Genomic DNA, 17,258 nt, shown 5'->3' on the forward strand with positions numbered 1-17,258 from the left:
AGGCCATGTGAAGGCACAGCAAGAAGGTGACCACCTACAAGCCAAGAAGAGAGGCCCTCATAGAAAGCAACCCAGCAGACCCCCATTGATGCTTTATCTTGTACGCTCCAGAACTCTAAGGACGTAAACATCTGGTTTATAAAACACTGTCTGTGGTACTTTTTAAATGGCAGCCCTAGCAAATTAATTCAGAGGACCAAAAATATTTTTCCCACTCATAAAAATGATGATGATACTACAAAATTGTTAGGGAGATTAAATGTACTGATGCATGGAAAACATTCAGACCCATGTGTGCTAGGGAGTGAGTCTAAAATGGCTCCCACAGTCTCACATGTTGAAGGCTGGATGCCCAGCTAATGACACTATTTTGGGAGTGGGTGGAAACTTTAGGGAATGGGGCCTAGCTGGTGGAAGTAGGTCTCTGGCCTATTGAAGGTTATTCCTGGTCCATCCCCTCCCTCTCTGCTTCCTGTACAGCATAAGTTAAACAGTTTTGCTCTGCCAAGATGCTGTGCCTCAGCACAAGCCCAGAAACAATGGGTCCAGAAGACTATAGACTGAAACCTCTGAATCTGTAAGTCAAAATAAATCCTTCCTCCCTCTCAGGTACTTGTCACAGCAATGAGAACCAACTAATGCAATGTCTGATGAAAGCATTCAGTAAATGATGGCTATTATTAGCAGGAAGTTTGACCACAGAATTTTCTGGACAGATCTCTTCTTTCAACTCTGGGGATTTTTTGTTGTTGTTGTTTCTGAGACAGAATCATGTTATGTGGCTCAGGCTGACCTCAAACTTGCTATCTTCCTGCCTCAGTCCCCCAAGAACTGGAATTACTGGCAGTGCCACTATGTCTGGCTCTCTGCAGGGAATTAGCTGAAGACCTTACTGGTCTCAAAGAGAATGACTGAGAGCAAGATAATCATGATGTTATTTTAACAGAAACAGTGCTATATGATCAGAAAACCATTTTCTTTTCCTGTGGACACAGGGAAGGGTACATTCCCCAGCCCCACCCTCTTCCATCTCAATGTCATGTGACTAGTTCTTGCCAATGGAGTATGAGCAGAAGTGAAAAGTCTTTTCCAGCCTGTGGCAGAAAGCAAGGTTCTCCTTTGCTTTCTGACTCTCACCCACTCACATGACTAAATGGCAGAACCACAGGAAAAAGGTGACCCTATTTTTTGGAAGAGTGTCATGATAGGAAGCCACCTGACTGACAAGAACAAGAAACAATATTTTGTTGAATTAAGGCATTGAGATTTCAAGATTTATCCTTCAGGCTGTTACCTTTGCTGACTCTGACTAATACAATTCAATGCTCTCCTCTATTAACCCATGACAAGAACAGCATCACTACTAATAAATGAGGTCTTCAGAGTGAGGGGAAGTGCATGTTAATGGTTAGAATTCAGTTAGTCAGCTGGAAAGTGATATGGTTCGGGGTTACATGGGAAGAAGAGGCTGTGCCATTGTTGTTATTGATACTGTTACATGTAGAATGCTTGACTTCCTTGATCCTCTCTTGGGTGGGGCAAAGAGCAATCTCATAATCACGGGGAGAAAATGTACAAGAAGCAGAATCAGAAGTCTTCTTTACGTATTAATCCCCTTTGAGGCCCAACCGAGGTATTTGATCTGATTATTGACACTGGTATCACTTACTTCTGTAAAAATATTCCTGGGAATGCAAAAAGTACACACTGAAGTAGGAGAGAGGGCTGGAAGTTGATCGGGGTCATGGAGCAGGAAGGGGTTAATGAACCCAGAAAGTAGATCTAACATCTTTGCACTTGTGTCCTCACTGGAGTCTTCCTGAGATAACTGCAATGAACATTTGGTAATGAATTCATACAGTGGAAAAAGGAAAGATATTCAGAAACAATAAGCTAAAATAAATCTTTTCTTTTGTAAGTTGACTACCTCAACATAAACAAACCTTAAAGACCTTATGATAAGTAAATAGCCAGTCACAAAAAGATAAATGTGGGCTGGAGGTGTGCCTCAGGTGGTAGAGCTTCTGCTTTATAAGCATGAAAACTTGAGTTCAAAACCCCAGTCCTCGCCCCCACCCCAAAAAAAAGGGAAAAATGTATGATTCTCTTTATTTGAGTTTCCTAAAATAGTCATATTCATAGACAGGAAACAGAATGGTAATTGGAGGAATGGAAAGTCCATGTTTAATTAATGAGTATAGAGTTTTAGCTAGGGAAGATGAGTGAGGTGGTGGTGATGGCTGTACAGCAAAGCGATTGTACTTAATGTCATGGTTAAGATGGTATATTTTATGTTACATATCTCTTACCATACACAAAACCTACATTTAGTCATTGTCTTCTTAGGTTCCTTTTGGTATGTCAGTTTCTCAGGCAGTTCTCTATTTTAATGACAGATAATTTTGAGAAATACTGATCAGGTATTTTGGAGAACAGCCTTTGGCTTTGGCTCATTTGAAGTTTTCATAGTTAGGCTGGAGTTGTGAGTTCACAGAGTAGAGCAGACAGGTGAGATGCCCTGCTGTTTCACTTTATCAGGGACTGCATGCCATCAATCTGCCTTACCACACTTGATATTATCCTCGATCGCCTGCCCGAGGGGCCCTGTGTCAGGTTTCTGCATCATGATGTCATTTTTTTCTCTGCTTCCCATACTCGACTCTTCAGAAGTAAGCATTGGATTTTTGAGTAAGGAATATGGCTTGATGAAAATGGTACTTTGGACTGGAAAGTCCACCTGTGGCTGTTGGACTGAATAAAAATACCTTGACTTGAGTAATGCTTACACTGGTCTAGGTGCTTCATATGAATCACTACATAGGTGTTTCTTGATTTACATTGGGGTCATGACTCAATAAGCCCACCATAAGATGGAAATACTGTAAATTAAAAATGCATTTGATATTCCTAAACCACTGAACATCAAGCTTATGACAGTCCACTGCAGAGTGTGGGGTACTTCCTCTCGTGATCACATGGCCCACTGCTGCTGCCCAGCATTTTAAGAGAGATCAGGCCAGGAAAAGACCCAAATTCAAAACTTAGAATGTATAACCATTCTAAGTGGGGAGCTGTGTGCATTTAATCATCACATTGGCTCCCATCTGACTGACGAGGAACTGAGGCACCGAGAGGCGGCATACTTTGCTTAAAGGTCACACACCATGAAGTGATCAACCTGGTATTTGAACTCAAGGAGTGTGGTTCCAATAGGGTATGTTGTACCTTTCCATGCTCGTGAGGAATTGTGCAATTAATTCAGAATGTGGTTGGGGACCAGGATTTAAGTATGAAGTAAGATTCCCTGGTCTCACCTTCAGAGATTCTATCTGGATAGGTCAATGGCAAGGTCCAGGTGCGTATTTTATAGTAACTTCCCAGGTTTTGTGCTCAACAGATTAAAGGTCAGAGAGGCTGCAGAGCCAACTAGGAGGTGCTGGTAACTGTGTAGTCATTGGGTCCCTGAGGGCTGGGCCAGAGTTTTGGCTATGAAATTGAGGGAATGATGGAAAGATACCACCAAGAAAGATTATATGGGCTCAGTCACCAACTACATGTGGGACAAATGAGAGGCAGGTGGCACTGGGCCTGAGCAGCTGAGGGAATTCTGAATCCATGACAGAATACTAAATTACAAAGGGGAGCTTGCTGGCAGAGAGATGATGGATAAAGCTTCAAACTTGATTTTGAGGCAATTGTGCAAGGCCTAGGTGGGGACGGAATGCCCAGCTGCAGTGTCATGGAAATTTGAGAGGCATCCAAAGATATCCCAAACACATGAGTTTTCTATGTGACAAAAGCAAGGTAAAGGACAGCCCATTGCAAAATGTGCACCCTTAGGGTGGAGGAAAAAGCAGTGGTGAGGGAATTAGAGCTTCAGGTTTCCTCTCCCTCAAATAACAAATGATGAACTCAATCAACTCCCCACCATTTACCTCATGCTGGATGCCATTGCTAGTGGGGGAGCATCGGACCTGGAAAGTGTTTACAGGGATAAAGAGAACTTCCCTGAATCCCATAAATGATAACCTGTCTCCAGAGTGATCCCTTGAGCCTTCAAAGGACATGAGTCTTAACCCCAGGAGGTGGGTCTGGCTTGGTTAACTGATACAGAGAAGCAGCACCAATGGGTAAATAGAACAGTCATTGGCAAGGGTCATCCCACCAGTTTCTGTACCTTGGACTCTGGACTGGGGCCTTTGCAATAGCACTGGAAGGAAAGCTGGCTTCCTAGCTGGCAACCTGGTCGGTCACAGATCCTCATAACATGGAAGACAAAGTTCCTTTGCTCCAGAGATCATGTCCTTCAGTCTGCACATACTTGGCACCTCCTGAGACCAAGCTAATGTCAAGACTTGTTTCAATACCTGCTCTATAGTAACCTAGAATAACCTATTCCCTGTTCCCAGGACCTGCCCTGCCCTTGGGGCATGGCCGCTCCTTGTTTACCAGAGAGGCACAGTTCTCCTCCCTGTGATTCTAAGAGACACTGACTTGGGTGGGTCTCTGTGCAGTTTTTTGACAAATTCTGTCATTAAAGCTCTTTTTTATTCTTTTAAAAAATTTAATTCTTTTTTTTGTGTGATGGTGGGACTTGAACTCAGGGCTTTGTGCTTGATAGTTAGGCACTCTACTGCCTGAACTATGCCTCCAACCATTAACTCTCCTTCTTCTGTAACCTATTTAGGTCAACTATAGAACTATTAACAATTGACAATCTGATAAAAGGATTCCAGAACAAGGTAGAAGAGGTTGTCATTGATAGCTCCAATACTCAGGTTGCAAACTGTTAGTATCAATACCTTTTGTTTCTTCCTTTCCCTCTTATTATCAAATATCTCAAAGTATAGAAACTTATAAAAAAAATAGAAAGACCATCACTGTTCATAATTAGCAGCTTAATCAAAACTTTACATTTTGACATATTTGATTCAGATGTTGAGAACAGTCTGGGTCTGCTCTGGGTTACTCTGTGTTGTATAGAACAGTGGTTTTTAGGGCTGTGCCTACCCCTAAATTACTCCATTCTATAAAGCAACAGTTTTGACTCCATTTTAAATATAAGTGCCAAGATAGAATGACTCTTCATCTTGTTTATACAAGTAAACAACTACCATCTGCCAGGACACCATAAGGCACAAGCTGATAAATAATTTACTTGTGCCAGTAAATAATTATACTTATAAATACACCAAATCATACCAGAAACACCAGACATCTGAGCTTACATCTGATGTAATCCCCTCACCTATGACCATAAAAGAATTGGCATCCTAAGACTGAAATGTGACAGGCATTCTGACCCATCACCTGATCATCAGGAGACTCATCCAGGAAAACTGCCACAACCACTAACCCCAGGCCCCAGCTAACATTCGGTTTCTCCTGCCTGCAGCATGCAACTCCTTTCCAAATGATACTCAAACCCGCATTTGACAATTCTGAGCTCCAAGCAGCTCTGCACCTGCAGGTTTGTAAAAACTTTTCATCTGGTCTCCTGCAGATGCTTTTTCTTTGCATCTGTTTCAGCTCTTGGCCTGTGTCTTCAGTGCAGCCCCTCTGGGCCTTGCAACTACTTTAACCACTTTTGTAGCCATTCTGTTAAAAAAAAAAAAAATATATATATATATATATATATGTATATATATAATTGTGTTAAGTGTAATGTGTGATCTGAGAGCTAATATTAGTACTTAAGACTGGAATAAAAGGATAAAAGAATCTGTGGTCACCAGTGGTCACAACTGTCATGTGAAGTCAGTAGTACTTTGTGGATTAAAGCCAATGAAACTGATGTAGCTTGTGAATTTTGTCATTCGATAAATTTTGACATTGTGAAAAGACACAAATGTGTCTGTCTATGTTTCTGGCATAGCTTGCTCACAACAGATGATTAAGAAGGAAAAAGTTGCAGGTGCCCCTCTGTACCCTTACACATCACTCCCCTTCATTCTTCTCCAAAGTTCTAAACCACTATTCTGAATTTCATTATCATTTCTGGAATAATTCATAAACAAATCACTATTATCCTATATTATATGTCCTGGCACAAGTGTTCACAAGGTCAGGAGAGCAAACTGACTAATTTTCCTTCTTTTTGTGTATGTATGGTGAGAACAAGTTAAGACCTACCTTCTTAGTAAATTAGATCCTCAGGAGGGATTCATCAGATAACTTGTATCGGCACCTTGATGTGGTTTTAGTATAGATTTGAAAACATTAGATTCTAAGATACAGAGTAGCAGAAAGTTTGTTCTTTTCAGTGCTGGTGATCAAACCCAGGCCCTTGTGCATGTTAAGCAAGTGCTCAACTACTGAGATACATCCCGAACCCTCCCCCAAAATATTTTTGACAATTTACCCTTAAGCAGAGAAAATGCTCTGGCATTTCATCTTGTTTATTCAGTGAGTAAACATTTATTGTGTGTCTGATGTGTGCTGCACACCATCAAGTGTGCCCCCCCAAAACCAGACCTGATTCTATATCTCCTGGTATTTTACTCAGGAGGAATTATTGTTATTATCCAAATAGTTACACAAAACTCTATATAATTATAGCCCATCATGAACTGAGATAAGTCCTCTGAATAAAAGAGACAGTTTTATGCAAACAAAACCCTAGCTTAGTGTTTAGGAAGAGTTTAGATGTTTTTAGATGTTGGGTAGAATCCAGTATACAACCAAAAGATATTTTTTAAATTAGCAAATCCCCATATTGTAAAAGCATTTCCCTTTTAAATATCATCATAAATTAAGATTCCTATCATTTCTTTATCCCCAGAAAATTGCACAGGTCCTCACACAGTGGATGGAGATAAACACTAGGCCACTCCCACATGGGAACTTTGAAATAGTCCACTGTTCTCCAAGCACAGACCATCCACTCAAAAGTCTGCCTATGGAAGCCATCCCTCGACTATGTCTGAAATGGAGGCAGGTGACACGTGCCGCTCTGTGGCAGTGAGGCAAGCAGGAAAAGGGAAGGAAGAGCTATCAATGGAGTTATCGATAGTGTGAGTCCTGACTGCTGTCCAGGTAAAGGGCTAGGATGAAGTCCTCTGCTGAGGGCTCTCTGAAAGAATGTATGCAGCCAGCTGAAATCAAGCTAACTGCTCACCAGTGGCTGGAGGAAGGCATAAATCTTTGCTGTGATCCACTTATAGTAGCCAGTAGAGAGAAAGACGGGAATATCAATTAAATTCAACCAGTGCTGCAAGAATGTATATTGCCTGAGTATTACACTGCTTTATGTTTATTTATTTATTTTGTGGTTCTGGAGTTTGAACTCAGGGCCTACTCCTTGAGCCACTCCACCAGCCCTTTTTCTGTGATGGCATAGGAGCTTGTGAACTATTTGCCTGAGCTGGCTTTGAACCACAATCCTCCTGATCTCTGCCTCCTAAGAAGCTAAGGTTACAGGCATGAGCCACCAATGCCTGGCAACACTCAGTTTTTAATATTAAACTAACATCTGACTCTTAACTATTTAGATTCTTCCCGGTACTTCTACTGAATTAAGTCCATAGAAATAAGGAAGGTCAGAGTAACTTAGAGAAACAGGTTTGGTTGACATTAACTATTATCAGTTTTGGATTTCATAGACTGATAAAATTTCAAAAAAGGATTTGTAAAACTTAACTTTTTATTAACTTGTTATGGTTTGGATATGGTTCAAGTGTGTCCCCCCCAAAAGATTCAAGTGCTGGAAGCCTGACCACCAGGGTGGTGATGTTGAGAGGTTATGGGACCTTGAAAGGCAGGCCCTAGTGAGAGGTGGCTGGGCCACTGAGGGCATTATCAAAAGGGATTAATGTCATTCTGAGGGACCCCAAATGGTTTCCATGATAGTGAGTTACAAAAAGAGCAAGCCTGGCCCCTGAATCCCACTGGCTTCCTGTCCCACCATGTGACTCTCCCACATGTGCTCCTGCCTCTGTAATGCCATTGTGAGGCCATGCACTGTTTGGCATACACAGGCCAAACAGGTGTGTTGGGTAGCTACTTCCAGGGCGGCATCTATTCATGGCTTGAAAACCATGTTGGAGAACCCTCCTTGTGGCATTTCATTGGAGCAATTACAGTTCTTTTCCTTCCTCTTATTTAAATTCCCTTCAGATTCACTGTAACCAAAGTCCTTACACATGTGACTCTTCAACTATCCAACAGGGTGTATTTCTCAGATTTTTGGGTGGAGTCTCCAGCTGGGAGGAATTCAACCTGGCCTTTCCCAAGACAGACACACCAGAAAAAGGTGACCCTGGGTCAGGTTTCCAAAGCTTTCCAATAAAATGCTCCTGAAGGCTGACTGTGAGAAAATAAGTAACCCAAGGAGGGGGTGTAGAGAAAGAAGCAAGACTAAAATTTCTTTGAATGCAAGTTTTATCATTTAGGTTCATGCAGATTTTGATAGTGCACCAAAGCCTAATCCACGTGGAACACATTGCTTGTGTAGCCCGGAAGTTGACTCTGCAACTGGAGTCCTGCCAGATAAGAACTTGGGTGTGGCTCAAGTGAGAGACCCTGAGTTCAATCCCAAATTCAACCAATCAATCATCAATCAATTAAATAAGTTTCCAACAGTTTCTGAGGTGAGGGAGAGGCTCTGAATGAATCAGAGAGACTTGTTTGTGTCAAGAAACTTGACCCAGAGGGGTTTTGGAGCGACACCGTGAAGCTTATCAGGCTTTCAGGAAGACTCTGCTTCCCCTGGGCGAAATCATGGTACCAGTGGAACTGCATCCCTGTGGATTGGGAAGAAATGTTTGGTTTTTCTCCCAAAATATGGATTTAGCCTGGTCAGGAAGTTTTGTTGTGCTTGGAAAATATTTGTGTGTCTTTTAGCTCAGAGTTATTCACAACACTGCTGCCAACACTGGACTCTGCCAGAGGACCTGGAGGAGGGCAGTGACAAGAACTAGCCCAGATGTGTTGTGGTGAGACCGAGACTTATTTTTTTCTTTTTTAGTAGAGATAAAATAGGCATAACACAAAAATAATTATTTAACCCACTTTAAGTGTACAGTTCTGTGGCATAAGTCCATTTACATTTTTGTGCAACCTTCAGCACAATCTATCTCTGGATCCTTTTCATCTTCCCAAGTGAAATTTTCTCTCTAGTCATTGAACATTAACTCCTCATTCTCCCCTCCCCGCAGCCCCTGGAGACCACCATTCTACTTTCCTTTCTATGAATCTTACCGCTCTAGGTACCTCACTCATGTAGTGAAATCCTACAGAATTTGTCCTGGACTGAATACAGTCCTTCTGTCCTTCATTGCCATGTCACCAGACTATAGAAAAGCCTCCTCATAGGTTGGGTGTTCCTAGTCTCATTTCTAAATTCTTCATGCCTCTGCCAGAAGAATCTTTCAGAATTCACTTCCAGAGTTTTTGATTATGCACAGAATAAAACCTAAATTCCTCGGCATAGGATGCAAGGCCCTCAAATTCAGATGCTAACAAAGCTTTCCAGCCCTGTCTTCCGTTCTTCCTCTTCTCCCACTGTGTCCTCTAGCTAGCTGTAGGCAGCTGAGCTTGGAGCTAGATGATCCACTTCAAATCCTGGTTTTGCTGCTTGCTTGGCTCTGTGACTATAGGAAGCTCCTTGAGTATTGGGTAATAGTACCAAAAGCTAACTACCAAGCGCTTAGTCTCCATTGGCTCCCATGTGAGACTTTGTGAATTATTTTATTTCATTCTCCTAACAAGCCAATTCACCAGAGATCCCTAAGCTTTACCAAGATCTCTCCCTTCTAGGTCACAGGAAGGTGAGGCACACACATTAGGTGACTTGCCCAAGGCCTCAAAGCCTCAGTTTCTGCACCCAGAACATAAAAATAATCAGTTTATCTCTATTAGTCAGGATTTTCTTCTGTAGCAACTGACAGAATCATGAATTTAACTAGTTTTTCTGGCTGGGGATGCAGCTCAGTTGTAAAGCACTTGCCCAGTGTGTGGTGAGGCCCTGGGGTCAATCCCCAGTACCAAGAAAAAAACAAAACAAAACACCTGAGCTCTTGCCAAATCTAACTAGTCATATTAGACAAAGGAAGTGCTCGCTTATAGGCAAGGTTGTCTTCAGGCCTGTGTCCCTATGCTTGGCCTATTGCCTGCTTCTGTCTCCTACAGACTTTCTTAGGATGGAAGAGACTATGTCCAAGCCCCAAACAGATCATGAAGGGCCTACTCAGCATACTCCTATTTTTGTCCTGTGAATGCCAGATTCTGTGCCCTCCATCCCTAGCCTTGTCACATATCAGCAGACCTCAGAGGGACATTGGGGTTCCACACATTCACCTAAGAAAATGGGAATTCCAACAAGTTACTCTGAAATCACCCGCAAGTATGTAATGTCATTTTCTGATGTTTGAGAACTCAGAAGGAAGGGGTCACATTCTTTTCCAGACACCAGAGTCATCCCTGAGAAGGACTCTGACTGGCTTGCACCAAGAGGCTGCCAGTCTGGTACAGGAAGTGAGGCCATTGTTTAAGGGTTCCACCAGGTATGAGTAGGGCAGGACCAAAAAGAAAAAGATTCTGAGATGGCTCAAAACCAACAAATGCCTGCCTACTTTCTTAATTTATTCAACTAAATAGTTATGGAGTGTCCACTATGTGCCAGGTGTTGGGGGACAAGTCTGGACACCATGTGGAAGAAACTCAATAAAAATATCACTCCTGGACTCTCTAGCTCTTTAGCTTCTCCTGCCTAAGGAAAGCCAGTGCCATCCCCTTCCACAGCACGCACAGAACACAGGCAGGTGCAGCTCTCTCATGCCTACTTTGGGTAATGCTTCAACCCTCAGGCCTGCGATCCATCATAGCAGGCCCTTTGTGACCCCTCCACCCTCTCCCCACACTACAGGACAGGCACATTGGCTTCAGCTCACAGAGCAGGACCTGTGCTTGTATCAAGACAGTCTCATATGATGCTGGTTCTTAGTAGATGCACCCATGAAAGGATGGAGAGAGGCACTGGGTTTTTTTCTTTACCTTGAAATTACCATGCAGGATTGAGGCTTTATCACAGTTCAGCAGACAGAGGTATAAAGTTGTTCCGTAATAACACACATTTCTGTGACTTTGCTTCATCCACTTCATGGAGCACCAATGTCCCAGTACACAGGGCCCCAGCTGACCAACCAGTCAGTAGGCATGGCCTCTACCACACACTATGGTCACAGAGCTTACTGCACACATGGCCACCCATTCCCAATACACATCCGTCACTAACATACACACACACACACACACACACACACACTCTGTCATCATGTGCAGGAGTTTCATTCTAGTCACTTTGATAATTGTTTTTTAAAGATATAATCTACATACTGTAAAATTGACCCCTTGAAAGGGTACAGCTCAGTGGTTTTCAGATTATCACAAAGTTGTACAACATCACCAGCATCAAATTCTAGACCATCAAGTTCTAGCTTCACCTCAAAAAAAAAACCCCACACCCATTAAATGGTCACTCTTCATTCACTCCCCACTTACCCATCACCGTGAATCTCTGGGAACCTCTAGTTTATTTATTTATTTAGGGGGGCAGTAGTGGGGTTGAACTCAGGGCTTCACACTTGCTAGGCAAGTGGTCTACCTCTTGAGCCACTCTTCCAGCCCTAATCTACTTTCTGTTTCTATGCATTTGAATATTTTATATCAAGGGATATGGGACCTTTTAGTCTTAGTCACTCAGCCAGTTTTAAAGGCCTGTTCATGTTGTAACACACATCAATACTTCTTTCCTTTTTTAGGTTTAAATAACATTCCATTGTTTGAACGTACCATTGGACATTTGGATTGGTTCCAGTTTGGGGCTCTTCTGAATAATACTGCTGTGAACATCTGTGTACAAGTTTTTGGGTAGACACATGTTTTCAGTTTTCTTGGATGTGTAGCTAGGAGTAGAGCTGTTAGGTTGCTTGGTGTTACTGCTTTACATCTCAAGGAAGTACATTTTAGCTTCCCACCCACAAAGTAGAAGCATTCCCATTTCTCCACATCCTCACAAATACTTGCTATTGTCCGTGTTTTGATTAGAGTCATCATGGTGGGTGTAACCATGCTTCTTGCTCCTACGCCTGTGTGGTGAACAACTCCTAATATACCGTTTTAGTCTTGTCTTTGTCACCTCCTCCAGGAACACCTCCACCCAGGGTTTGTAGGCCAGCTCAAACTGTTTCTCACCAAGAAAGTTCTCCTTGGCCTGCCCAGTCCTCTTAGATGAGTTCTTCTGCACTTTTTCCTAAAGGACATGGAAGCACACAGCACATATGTTAAGCAGCCTGGAATTCCTGTTCTTGTTTTCAGAAATGACTGCCTCTTTTTGTCCCCGTAAGATTCTCAGCCAAATACTGCTTCTGTTTAAGACCCAGCTTCTCCTTTGCCCCAGATACCTGCCTCTTTTCACCCCAGGCCCGGTTGCTCATTCTTTGCCTCACCATATCCGTTAGCTACTGTAATTGTGGTATATGGCAGCATTGTGTACTGTAATTGTTTTTGCTTTCCTGTCAGGTCTCTCTGTCAGAATATAAGTTCTTTCAGGAAAGAGACTATGCTCTGCAAAGTTTGGTCTCTGTCTTGTACTTGGAAACCCTGAACCCATGGAAATGGTAGCTTACCTCACTATCCTGGAGGTCCTGGCAATGAGTCTTCATCACCTGAAAGGGATCACAACCCATAAATCCTGCCTAATCTATTATTTTGTCCAGGAACAGCCTTACCTGTGGGTAGACTTGGTGGTTACCCACCTGCTCTTACCTTAAGGCCGCTGGAAAGGATTACATGCAAAGTATTTCTCCACCAGCCTACCAGCTTTGTTAGTGGGATTTCCTTGCTTTGAGTTAAAATATAGGAGCAAGAACCTCAGCACTTCAAGCTCTTTTTTTGAACTCAGGGCCTTGCATTTGCCAGGCAGGTGCTCTACCTCTTGAGCTATGCCTCCAGGCCTTTTTGCTCTCATTATTTTTTGATTAAGGTCTCACATTTATGCCCAGAAGGGCTTGGACCGTGATCCTCCTGTTTATGCTTCCCAGCATAGCTGGGATGACTATACACAGCTATTGGTTGAGATAGGGTCTTGCCAACTTTTTGCCTGAGCTGACCTTGAACTGGGATCCTACCAATCTCTGCTTCTCAAATAGCCAGGATTACAAGCATGAGCCATGACATCCAGATCTATTCCCTCTTTAAGGCAATGATTTCCTCTCAAATTCTTTTCCTTCTCCAATCCTGGGACTTTGAGTAGTGAAAATAGATAGTTTTTCACTATGTAGAATAACTCGATCTGTGAGTCATACCTAACCCAGAATCCCACCAAATGTGTACAAACTGTCTCCAACAAGAGATATCCTTCAACTTCTGCCTTCAGATCACAAATGATGAAGAAGGTGCCCATTTCAGTGATCTTTACTAACTGCAAATATCCTTGGGGGGTGGGGGGAAATTGAAATGCTACCATTCAAGTATGAGTGTGTTCATGGTATCCTTTCCAGAAGACCCTTAGTCAAGAGCATGAGTTCAGAACAAATTAGGAGTAGGAGACACAGTAGGAAAGCATGAGCTTATGCACAATATAGGGTAATTATGATACAGTGATCATATCTAAGTGTGACCTTGTGGAAAGCCGTGGTGAAAGAGCAGGAAGTTTGGCAGGAAGTAGGTGGGTGGTGAGGAGAAAAAGGAGGATGTTTAAAAGGGAAAGTAGAGGCAACTTAGCTCTAGATCTGGGGTCAGGTGTACAGTGGGCCATTATACTGAGCTCTCCCAAAAATCTGTGTCCTTCCCTCTTCCTACCCTTGTCCCCTCTTCATTGTGACAAGGATTGATGGGTAGGAGGAGAGGAAGGAAATAATCAAGACCAGAAACATTCAGAGTAGCAAAACAAGCTTTAGTTTACAAATTGCCTACAAATGGTCTGAGAAGTGTTTCTAAGCAGATGTAAACCCTTGTGGAGCTGTTGACAGACCGCATGCAATTCGTGTCCAAACACATCTGAGGCTCGTCTCTCTCACATGCACCCTGAGTACCACTTGGGGAAATCCTAGTGGAGCCTGTGCTTGCAGTTAAAAATTGATGCCAGAAAAGTTGTGCAAAGGATTCCTGAATGTTCTTTATTCAGCAGTGTTTAATATTTCATCCCAGTTGGGATGAAATTGAATTGAAACAAAGACTATCAAATCGACCACTGAAACAGCCTCCCTCCTTTCCCTCTTTCTTTCCTTCTTTTCTTCCTTCCATTCATTTGTTCTCTTAACTCTTTATTTTGAAATACTTTTAAACTCTTAGAAAAGTTGTGCTCTTTATTTGCCAATGTTTAACATTTTAGTATTAGCTCATTTTACTTATGATTTTCTCTCTATAGTTGTTTTCCTAAAATACTAAAGAGTAGGAGGCAATACATGTATTTGACCCATTAGTTCTCTGTGTATTTCCTAAGAAAACAGGATGTTTCATACTTAACCTCAGTAAGGTTATCACACTCAGGAAATTAACATTGAGTTTGATGCAGTATTTTTCTATCTAAAGTCCATCTTCTAGCTTCATCAATTTTCCCAGGAGTGCCAATTATGGTAACTTCTTTTCTGGAAAAGGATCTAATCTAGGATTTTTTTTTTTTCTTACTTACTAAGAAGTTGAACTTGTAGTCTAAAAAGCTTCCCACAAAGGAAACTCTAAGTCCGGTGGCTTTCACTGATAAACTCTATGATATTCAAGGAAGAAACACTATTAATTCTACATAAATTCTTGCAGAAAATGAAAAATGTGGAAATACTTCTCAACACATTCTTTGAGGTTGGCATTGCTTTGCTACAAAAATCAGACAAGGACAGTACAAGAAAAATAAAACTACAGAGCAATCAATTCTATCATCTATCTGTCATCTATCTATCTATCTATCTATCTATCTATCTATCTTCTGTCTACCCATCCATCCTCCAAAAAAGGATAAAGAATAATACATTATGATCAAGTGGTATTTATCCCAGAAATTCAATGTTAGTTTAACATTTAAAAATTAATGAATAGATTTATGTTAAGATGAAAAAGAAAATCCATATGACCATCTCAATAGATACGAAGAAGTATTTGACCAAATCATTAATCTATTCCTGGTAAAAACTCTCTGCACTCTAAAAACAGAAGGAAATGTCCAACTTTATAAAGGGCATCTATGAAAACCTATAGCTAACATCACACTCAGCAGTAAAAGATGAATGCTTTCCTACTGGGATCATCAACAAATGAAGGATATCTGCTTTTACCACTTGTAGTCACCGTTTTCCTGGAGGCTCTCAGTTGTGCAATAAAGCAAGAAGGAGAGATTTAAAGGCATCTAGGTTGAAGGAAAGATGTCTTTATTCAGAGACAACTGCTCATTCATGTAGAGCAGCTGACAGGCTCTACACAAAAGCTATCAGAGCTATTAAATATGTTTTGCAGGAATTTCAATCAACATAAAAAAGTTAGTTGAAGTTTTATATAGTAGCAATGAACAATTGTAAATTTAAAAAAAGGTACATTTGTAATGACATGAGAATATGAAATACTTAGGAACAAATCTGACAAAAGACATGGAGACCAGTGCACTGAAAACTATAAACTATTACTGAGCAAATCTGGAAAAGACCTAAATAAACAACATGATATATTGTGTTGATGAATTCAAAGATCTATTTTAAGGTGTCAATTCCTCAAATTCACCTATAAATTCAATATAATTCTAACTTGAAACTTTTGTAGAAATTTAAAAAATGGGTTCTAGTTAGTAATCATGAAAATGCAAAGGGCTTAGTATAGCCAGAATAATTTTAACAAAGAAAAAGCTGAAGGACTAACACGACCTGATTTCAAGACTAAATTATGAAGCTACATTGTATTAGCATAAAATAAGCAATAGAATTAGAATTGGAATAGAATCAGAGCAGAAATAGACCCATGCATACATTGACAACTGATTCTCTGACAAAGGCACAAAGGTAATTCAGTGGATCAAGGATTTTCTCCTTGGCGCTGGGACAGATGGAAATCAAAGTATAAAGGAATGAACTGGGACACAAATTCATACCATATACAAAAATAAAATCAAAGTGGATGATAGCTGTAAATATAAAACCTTAAAACTATAAAACTTCTGGAAAAAAATATAAGATAAAACCTTTATGACCTTGGATGATGTAACAGTTTTTTACATTATCATGGCAAAGGCATAATCCATACAAAATAAATTGATAAACTGGACTTCATTAAAATTAAATTTTCTATTCTATTAAGAAAATCAAAAGATTAAAGTATAGACTAGTTAAAAATGCAAACCATTGATTTGATAGCTAATTGTATCCAGGTTGTGTTTTTTTTAAAAAATCTTTCAGAACTCAATAAAGAAGCAATCCAGTTTAAAATAAACTGCAAAAGATCTGAAAAGACACTTACAAAACATACATAATGTGTTAACCAAAATAAGCCAAACTCAGAAAGGCAACTGTCACATATATTTGCTCATATGCAGAATCTAGAACTAAAGAGAAAATAATATTTGGGAAGATACTGGGATTTGAACTTAGGACCTTGTGCTTGCAAGGCAAGCACTCTACCACTTGAGCTATACCCTCAGTCTTGAAAAAGAATATAATATGACAGGATTATAAAAGGGGGACTGTTTGAGGGGGGGACCAGGGAGAAAGGGGGAAGTGATACATTACATACTCATGAAAATAGCACAATGAAACCCACTAAATCTGTTGCAAAAGGAAGGGGGAGGAGGAAGGGAGGTCAAGAAAGAGTAAAGAGCTTTAAATATTTAGAAATATGATAGAAAAGTTTTAAAACTAAACAAATGGGAAGATAAAATTGATGAAATTTCTTGTTATGGTTTGAATCTTAAATGTTTGTAAAGGGCCACCTGCTAAAGGTTTGGTCCCTAGCCTTTGGCGTTATAAGGAAGTGTAGAATCTTTAAGAGGGGGGCTTAGTGGAAGGAAGTCAGGTCGCTCGCTGGATGTTAAAGGAGATGTTTTGTGACTTGGCTCCTTTATCATTCTCTTTCTTTGCTCCCTGGCTGTGCTGAGATGGACGGATCTCTTTTGACCTGATTATGGTGTTCTGCTTCATGGTGGGTTCAGAAGCATCAGGGCCAAGCGACCATGCACTGAAACCCCTGAAACTGTGCGTCAAAACAAAACTTTTCTCCCTTTAAATTGATTTTTCTCATGTACTTATCATAGCAATGGAAAGTTGACTAACACATCTCCCAAT

The 17,258-nt window shown here is 41.0% G+C and overlaps 1 long non-coding RNA gene across 1 annotated transcript; it reads left to right on the forward strand.

Annotated features, from left to right (window-relative positions):
• Nucleotides 1–5,215: 5,215 nt before the first annotated feature.
• On the forward strand, nt 5,216–7,223 carry LOC141416447 (uncharacterized). Its single transcript, XR_012441170.1, has 2 exons — nt 5,216–5,470; nt 6,782–7,223. It is a non-coding gene; the product is annotated as an uncharacterized lncRNA (long non-coding RNA).
• Nucleotides 7,224–17,258: the final 10,035 nt, after the last annotated feature.

This window comes from Castor canadensis, chromosome 14, assembly GCF_047511655.1.
Source record: "Castor canadensis chromosome 14, mCasCan1.hap1v2, whole genome shotgun sequence".
NCBI lineage: Eukaryota > Metazoa > Chordata > Mammalia > Rodentia > Castoridae > Castor > Castor canadensis.